The sequence below is a fragment of the Nansenia antarctica genome, assembly GCF_963989245.1.
Source record: "Nansenia antarctica genome assembly, chromosome: 8".
In the NCBI taxonomy this organism is placed as follows: domain Eukaryota; kingdom Metazoa; phylum Chordata; class Actinopteri; order Argentiniformes; family Microstomatidae; genus Nansenia; species Nansenia antarctica.
This window is the reverse complement of record NC_137678.1, coordinates 35,389,695-35,399,427: the sequence shown is the minus strand read 5'-3', so window position 1 is coordinate 35,399,427 and position 9,733 is coordinate 35,389,695.

The following is a 9,733-nucleotide window of genomic DNA, read 5'->3' as shown; positions in this document are numbered from 1 at the left end:
TACAAAAGTTGAAGTGTTGAAGAGCCCTCTTGATATATCAATGTGTTTCTGTCACTTTACTTACCTTCCACTTGTAATACACATGGGAATGTTAAAGGTGCAGTGTGTAGTTTTGCACCTTGTGGCATTCTTTAGCCATTAAGAAGCTTGAAAACTTAAATGTACTATATCTAATAATGCCAAATGCAGTATAACAAACAAAACCATGAAATAGGTATATAATGGTCGGTGCTCGTCCTTGACATAAATCATGTGATCTAATTTCTTGATGGCTACAGAATAATCATGGCCACTTAGCACTATTTTAAAGCTCAGATCTACCTGGACATTTCATCAACAAGGTATACTCAAGGGCTCACTAGTGGTGGTGGTGCAAGCAGTCACCGACCAGGGGGGTATTCCACGAAGCTCGATAAAGTTCTAAGCCTCGAAAATGTTAGCTTGCGTTCGGTGCCATCAATGTGGCTCAAATAATTCGCTGCTTGGTTGAGCTCCTTCTGAGTCAGATATAATTAGCCTGCTCGCGACCAGGCTAAAACACAGGCTATAGTAAGACGCGCGTCAAAAAAGGCTCACAGGCGGAAACTAAACCCCGAACGACAGTTCCTCATGTGTCTTTTAGGAAATATTAGTTCCCACTTCACACGAGATAGATAGATGGATAGGTTGACTGTGTGATAGATAGATAATTTGATATTTTGAAAGTGTGATCGATCGATAGATAGTTTGATTGTGTGATAGATAACTTGATATTTTGAAAGTGTGATAGATAGATCGATAGATCAATAAAGAAAAGCGTGTAAAAAAAAAAAAATATTGTCTCAACTTGCATTGCTGTCATCACAGCGGTCTGGCTGGTGCAGTGGTTAAGGCAGCCAACTAGAGTTCCAAAGGTTGCGTGTTAGAGACTTGACTAAGTGTTTTGTTTTTGTTTTTTTTTAAGTAAATTAGCCTGCACCATAATTGTATAGCCTACATACTTTTTTAGATGAGATTTTAGATTAGATTCAGACAACGAAATGCAGTAAAAAGTGTGTCCGAAGAGGGATTCGAACCACCGTCTAAAAATGACAAATAAATCCTATGGCAGCGGTCGATACCACTAGGCCATTGTGGCGATATGGCTCTGAGTAGCCTTGCTGCTCATATCACCACAGTAGTAATATTCATTTATTAAACTATGAACATATAACAATAACTGGGGCTAGTATGACCTACGCATTTAATCGGTCAGCAATTTCTTGCCAAACCATTTCCCTCGCCTTGTTTATTGCGGCAGTATTGCACTATTTTACATCTTATTTTTCCGTCTTCATAAAGATCAATAATTCGGAATGCTGCGCAAATGTAGAACCCCTGCAGAGTGGAGTATCTTCATTTCGACAGATCGACTCTTCGGGGCTCTTTATGTCTGCGTGCACGCGCCCATATCGAGGATTTGTAAGCCTGTCTTCTGTGAACACTGATGACACAAGGCTGATCCTCGTTCGAGGAATCACCTGAGGCTTGAATTCCAATCCCGAGTTGCCTGATCGCCTGATTTCTTTCAATCGCCGATATACTAAGCCACCTTTAGTGGAACGGACCCGGTCCGTGTAAATATTGTCAGTTCGATATTCCTTTTGAAAACGAAAACGGATTGACTTATCAGCTCGATATTCCTTTTGAAACCGAAGACGGCGTGAGTATAACAGCAGTTGATTTTCTATCTCCAGAACATAATCAAGAACATAGATGATCACGTGTATGTTTTGTCATTTCGATTTTCCTTTTGAAAACGAAAACGGATTGACTTGTCAGTGACGTCAGTGGGCGTTGACAAGGAGGGGGTTTGTTCGAGGTGTTAACGTTACTTTGGGTGTTTTGGTGTGGATTAATTTAGCTTTATTTCTGCTATGTAAACTACTTCCTTATGAATAAATACGTTAGATTATACGCTATAGTGTTATATGTATTCATAATAGAGGTGTTAACGTTACTTTGGGTGTTTTGGTGTGGATTAATTTAGCTTTAACAAGCACCATGGCTTGGACGCAATGATTAACAATGATAGCTAGAAACCGTATTAACCTTATGTAGGCTCAATATGCCAAGTCAATAACAATAATAATAATAATAATAATAATAATAATAATAATAATAATAATGCCAAGTCAATAACATTCCAGCTGAACCTTCTAATGTCTTAACGTCTGCCTCTGTGTGGTCTATATTTTCAGACAACCACCAATCTCTCCTCACTACACTGTCTGAGGCCCCATCTATCATAGGGGTTAGACTCCTAACCCTGTCTGCAAGTGGACTCTGAAGGTCCTGTGTAAAGGTGAGACATGGAGAAAGGCATGGACACACACAGGCAAACACACACACACACACACACACACACACACACACACGCACACACACACTCACATGATTGCATACACAATGTTTACATTTGTAAGGCACTAATGTCTATTCCATGAAGATAAGAGTCTGAGGAGGGAATCATCATCAATGCTTCTCTCCTCTGCTTGTCTGACAGCTCCCAATAGCAGGTCATGTGGTGCAGAGGCAGGGCCTGTGAACCACCACACCTTCAGCTGGATTCAGGTGAAGAACAGTCACAAGCAGAGCTGTAGATCATCAGCAGCAGCCAAGGGAGAGCCTTCTTCTTCCTCCATCTCTCGCAGAGCAGAGCAGAATGGCTACTCTTATTCCCAATAAGTCTTTGAAATAATAATAATTATAATTATAATAATAATATAATTAATAATAATAATAATAATAATAAGCCTTTGAAAGTAATCATGAAGTTCACATCCCACTGGGCAAACCATGTAATATTAAGAATTTCCATCGAGCTGTACTTCTCCATGTTATTGTTACTCATAAGGCCAAGCCCTGGGTATGACTGGTAAATACATGTGGCCAACACATCTCACACCAGATTACTTTTATTTGACTATTACTCACCACAAAAGCATTCATACATCGTTTTTCATTTGAACTCAGCATTTACTTGAATATATTTTGTTTGCAATCTTATTTCTTGCAATTTCATCTGTTGTAGTGTGGGAAATGTAGTTCATGTTTAATTCACATTACATGGGACCCCTCACCTTGGTCACAATCTCTTTGATTCTCCACCATTGAGATAAAGGAATTCAGAGTATGTATAAACTACCATGGCAATAAACTGATTCTGATTTAAGCTTGTAGGCTGCAGTTTTTCAGACAACCTGCTACAGTAGGCTATGGCTAGTGCACTCTTACGCTAAGTAGAGTGTAGTAATGTATGTAAATGTATAATAAATCCACGTGTTTACAGTTATGTACTTTATTTATTCCGTAATAAACCAGTTTGATTATTTCCTGCTCTGCAGTTACTGGGCTCTCAGAGGAGCCGGATGACCTCCAGCACCTCTGATAGCCCAGTAACTGTAACAATTTTGTCACTGGTTATGGCAGACCTGCATTTTATGCAGTGCGGGCTCGTTTCCATGGCCTGGTTCACACAGGCCTGGCAGCCAACCAGGCTGCGGCAGCACAATGCCATTGTTGGCACCTGCATCAGACCTGTAACAAGTAAAACAGACAACATAGTACATCTTAGTACATTCAGTCACCATACATTGATGGTGTAGTACTTAAAAAAAACATGCTAGATATAAGAACACTCAAGTAGTAATACACTGTACAGTAGTAAAAAGCAAAAATATACTACTTGGTTGCTCCACCCACCATTGTAATGTGTTCTTTATTGTAATGGTGAAAGTGACTTTTTGTATGCAGATGAAAGCATACAGTAGTTAATATTATTCACATTGGGCCATTATATACCAAGGCCAGCCAGGAGGAACGAGGAGGCGGTTGCACTGGATGGGGTGTCTGCAAAGATCGAGGAGGTGGTCCTGGCGGCAGACTGCCTACCTGCAGTGCTGGACAGGATCCAGCAGGTGGCCGGGCTGTGTCATACATTGGCCCCACAGCAGGAAGCAGCCCTTAAAGAGGCATTCAAGTGCTGCATCTGCCACGGTTAGTCACACATGTGCATGTCATGAGGGTCTCAAAAATAGAGTGAACAGCCAAAAACTGTTGATGGTGAATGGGAGGAGTCTGGTGATCAATCCCAACCAACTGCAGTGCTGTAGCAGGGCAGGGGAGTGGAGTCTGTGAGCATTTTCATCAAACAGGTGTACTATCAAGCAAAAAGTGCAAGTGATAAAGAGATTTGAATTCCGGCCTAGAATAGGCTTCAAGGTTGAAACTCCTACACATCTGCCCAGCTTATAAATAGAAATCAAAAGTTTATTCTTGCCAATAACTAGTGCAGGTACAGGTAAATTGGAATTCTTGTCACTGCTTTGATCAGCACTAATGAGTTCGTCTTTCCAGTTTCCAGTCCAAGGTGCACATCCAAACTGGTGATTTATTATCTGTAGTCTAGCAGTCTCTCAATTTGATCTTGTTCTACTTCCCATCCAATCACAGTGTGTCTGTATGTGTGATATAGGCAGTGCAATTAAATAACATTGAAGTATACAGTTGTGCAGAGTCAGCTGTTATCATATAAGCAAGAGTCAATTGTCATCGTCTATCATATTGACAGGGTGTTCTTCAAGTGTTATCTGGTGTTGGCCCAGGTGATAGAGTGTGCAGTAGTAGTCAGTTGGACTGAATGTACTAAGATGTACTATGTTGTCTGTTTTACTTGTTACAGGTCTGATGCAGGTGCCAACAATGGCATTGTGCTGCCGCAGCCTGGTTGGCTGCCAGGCCTGTGTGAACCAGGCCATGGAAACAAGCCCGCACTGCATAAAATGCAGGTCTGCCATAACCAGTGACAAAATTGTTACAGTTACTGGGCTATCAGAGGTGCTGGAGGTCATCCGGCTCCTCTGAGAGCCCAGTAACTGCAGAGCAGGAAATAATCAAACTGGTCTATTACGGAATAAATAAAATACATTACTCTGTAAAAAAAAAAGTGGATTTATTATACATTTACATACATTACTACACACTACTTAGCGTAAGAGTGCACTAGCCATAGCCTAGTGTAGCAGGTTGTCTGAAAAATTGCAGCCTACAAGCTTAAATCAGAATCAGTTTATTGCCATGGTAGTTTATACATACTCTGAATTCCTTTATCTCAATGGTGGAGAATCAAAGAGATTGTGACCAAGGTGAGGGGTCCCATGTAATGTGATTTAAACATGAACTACATTTCCCACACTACAACAGATGAAATTGCAATAAATAAGATTGCAAACAAAATATATTCAAGTAAATGCTGAGTTCAAATGAAAAACGATGTAAGAATGCTTTTGTGGTGAGTAATAGTCAAATAAAAGTAATCTGGTATGAGATGTGTTGGCCACATGTATTTACCAGTCATACCCAGGGCTTGGCCTTATGAGTAACAATAACATGGAGAAGTACAGCTCGATGGAAATTCTTAATATTACATGGTTTGCCCAGTGGGATGTGAACTTCATGATTACTTTCAAAGGCTTATTATTATTATTATTATTAATTATATTATTATTATTATTATTATTATTATTATTATTATTATTTCAAAGACTTATTGGGAATAAGAGTAGCCATTCTGCTCTGCTCTGCGAGAGATGGAGGAAGAAGAAGGATCTCCCTTGGCTGCTGCTGATGATCTACAGCTCTGCTTGTGACTGTTCTTCACCTGAATCCAGCTGAAGGTGTGGTGGTTCACAGGCCCTGCCTCTGCACCACATGACCTGCTATTGGGAGCTGTCAGACAAGCAGAGGAGAGAAGCATTGATGATGATTCCCTCCTCAGACTCTTATCTTCATGGAATAGACATTAGTGCTTTACAAATGTAAACATTGTGTATGCAATCATGTGAGTGTGTGTGTGCGTGTGTGTGTGTGTGTGTGTGTGTGTGTGTTTGCCTGTGTGTGTCCATGCCTTTCTCCATGTCTCACCTTTACACAGGACCTTCAGAGTCCACTTGCAGACAGGGTTAGGAGTCTAACCCCTATGATAGATGGGGCCTCAGACAGTGTAGTGAGGAGAGATTGGTGGTTGTCTGAAAATATAGACCACACAGAGGCAGACGTTAAGACATTAGAAGGTTCAGCTGGAATGTTATTGACTTGGCATTATTATTATTATTATTATTATTATTGTTATTGACTTGGCATATTGAGCCTACATAAGGTTAATACGGTTTCTAGCTATCATTGTTAATCATTGCGTCCAAGCCATGGTGCTTGTTAAAGCTAAATTAATCCACACCAAAACACCCAAAGTAACGTTAACACCTCTATTATGAATACATATAACACTATAGCGTATAATCTAACGTATTTATTCATAAGGAAGTAGTTTACATAGCAGAAATAAAGCTAAATTAATCCACAACAAAACACCCAAAGTAACGTTAACACCTCGAACAAACCCCCTCCTTGTCAACGCCCACCTACGTCACTGACAAGTCAATCCGTTTTCGTTTTCAAAAGGAAAATCGGAATGACAAAACATACACGTGATCATCTCTGTTCTTCTTTATGTTCTGGAAATAGAAAATCAACTGCTGTTATACTCACGCCGTCTTCGTTTTCAAAAGGAATATCGAGCTGATAAGTCAATCCGTTTTCGTTTTCAAAAGGAATATCGAACTGACAATATTTACACGGACCGGCCCCCAGGAGGCTATTCCACTAACGTTGATTAGTATATCGGCGCTAAAAATAAATCAGGCGATCAGGCAACTCGGGATTGGAATTCAAGCCTCAGGTGATTCCTCGAACGAGGATCAGGCTCGTGTCATGAGTGTTCACAGAACACCGGAAAAATGTCTCCAAAAGTGTTGTTTTGTGTACATTCTAAATCACTTGATTCCAATGACATGGGATGTAATATCATACAGTATGCAATAATATAGTTCAGATATGATACAGTACAAGTTCAAGTAGTAGTCAGGTGGTGCATAAAATGCTGTGCAGGTAGCAGTGAGATGTAATACACTGTCATACACACCGTCTATGTCTCACTGCTACCTGCACAGCATTTTATGCACCACCTGACTACTACTTGAACTTGTGCAATATGGTACAGATATGGAGCAGTACATATGTTTCAGTAGAAGTAGTGTTCAAGTAATCAGGCAGTATGTAGTTAGTTATAATATATATTATTAATGCAGTGGGGTTGGTTTGGGGGAGACAGACGTTTGCCTTCCTACTTCCTCATCTTATCCAACTAGTGCTCCTTAGTCAGAGACTAAACGAGGGACAGCAAACACAAGGGCGGTAGGGGGGGGGGGGGGGTTGGTGGTGGGACGCAAAGTAAAAAATGAAAGTGGGGTCAATGGTGTCGTCTTGGAAGTCCTCATCCTCTAGTTCCTCCTTCGTGGCCAGGTCCTCCAGCAGCTGGTCAATATCCTCTGCCTCAGGGTCCATGTCCTGCAGGGTTCTCCCTGTCTGCCTGTACAGGTAGTCCACACCAATCATCTCTCCTGTTGACGAAAGCAATAATCTTGTTAGTATAAACATACACACAAGCACAGATATGTACAGTCAAAATACAATACTCCAGAATTGTTACAGCACTACTGGTTAGATGCTGAACTGCATTTCATTGTCTGGTACTTGTACTCTGCAATGACAATAATGTTGAATCTAATCTAATCTAATATCTATCCCTTCCCGTGCCCTGACTATAACCATATACAATACACAGTACAGTGAAGGCTATACCCTGGGACTGATCTATACCTATGCCTCTATGCCTGAGCTTTAAAGAGCAAATAATAAAGTTTGGATGAGTAGGAAAATATTAATAATAATAATATAATAATAATAATTAATAATAAGTCATCAATCAAATACCAAAATGACTCAAAGTTAGAGGATCTACACACAACATACAGTATGACATAGTACAGTATGCGTAATGTAACACTTACAGACTATTTATAGACAATAACCCACTACACATCAGGCACACGCAACAAATGTGCCAGTTCAAAATCTTTCCACATTAATATGCACTGTTAATACAATCAAATCTCTAATATCCGATCTCGTCAGCACATGAAGGCTCGCACATGAAGGCTCGCACAGCTGCGCTCAATGACAGCCAAGTTATGAATATTTCGCCAGCAAACCAGTGACAACCACATATTTCATCATGAGATATTAGTCATTCAACTAATACAAGATAGCTCTGATTTAATAATTCATTATCGTTGTCTTTATGCCCTGTTGCGTTTTCAACAAACGTAGAACTAGCTAGCTATCTAACGGCGGGCATCACCGCGTCTGTCTCTCGTCAACAACGAGAGCTGCAAGTGTCTTGCTATGAACTCATAAGATAACACCGTATTAATCTATATGAACAATGTTGATCAAGTCATTATATGAAGGTAGCTGTACTTACCACAGGTGATGACAGCCAGTCCAGTGTGATTGACAGCCGATAAGTTCCCAACGTTTCACTCATTGCGCATGCGCTTAGCGTCGACTTGCTGGTGTGTGATGACGTGCACCACCACTAAAGCATTTGGGCGACATGATTGGCCACCACTAAAGCACCACTAAAGCATTCTAAGGCATTGATTGGCTGCACTAAAGCAACCACTAAAGCATTGGGCGACATGATTGGACACCACTAAAGCATTTGGCGATATGATTGGATGTGCACGTTCCAATGAACAGACTAATGTGCTCTCGGTAGAGCTGTAGCCTGCTGCTGATATCACCACAGTAGTAATATTCATTTATTAAAATATGAACATATAACAATAACTGGGGCTAGTATGACCTACGCATTTAATCGGTCAGCAATTTCTTGCCAAACCATTTCCCTCGCCTTGTTAATTGCGGCAGTATTGCACTATTTTACATCTTATTTTTCCGTCCTCATAAAGATCAATAATTCGGAATGCTGCGCAAATGTAGGACCCCTGCAGAGTGGAGTATCTTCATTTCGACAGATCGACTCTTCGGGGCTCTTTATGTCTGCGTGCACGCGCCCATATCGAGGATTTGTAAGCCTGTCTTCTGTGAACACTGATGACACAAGGCTGATCCTCGTTCGAGGAATCACCTGAGGCTTGAATTCCAATCCCGAGTTGCCTGATCGCCGCATTTATTTCAATCGCCAATATACTAAGCCACCTTTAGTGGAACGGCCCCCTGTTCTGAGAGTGGACTGTTTTTTGCATTCGTTCTCAAGTTATATCAAAGTGTTGTTTTCTGCCTTTCTGGAGCACATTTTGACTTGTTGTTGAATGCTCCTATAATGTAACTCTAAATGACAATCAGAGCTACTTGAATTACGTGTGTGCAGCCTTTTGCTCAAAAGTTATCAACGTTTCGTTTTCAGAGTGTTATGGTAGCACTAGCAAAAGAGTCAAGTGTGGCAGAACCCCAGAACAGACGGACACAAGAGGCAAACTAACAATAAAAGGATTTATTAAAATGATGGACAAAAGAATAAACCTACTCTAACGGGGCCTAAGTGGGGGGAATGTGTGGATGCCAGAGAACTGGATAATGTAAATGAGGTGTGAGTGGGACTGTACTCTATGTGTCTGGGTGTGAGTGTCTAGCGTGCAAAACTAGTGTGGTGTAGATATGTAGATGAGTGAAGTGTTGAAATATGTACGTGTACTAACCAGTCCAGAGCAGAGAGGGGGAATAGTCGGCAGGCAGGCAGACGGGGGGGTTAGGCAGGAGGAGTAGGCGGCAGGCAGGCAGGGGGTTAGGC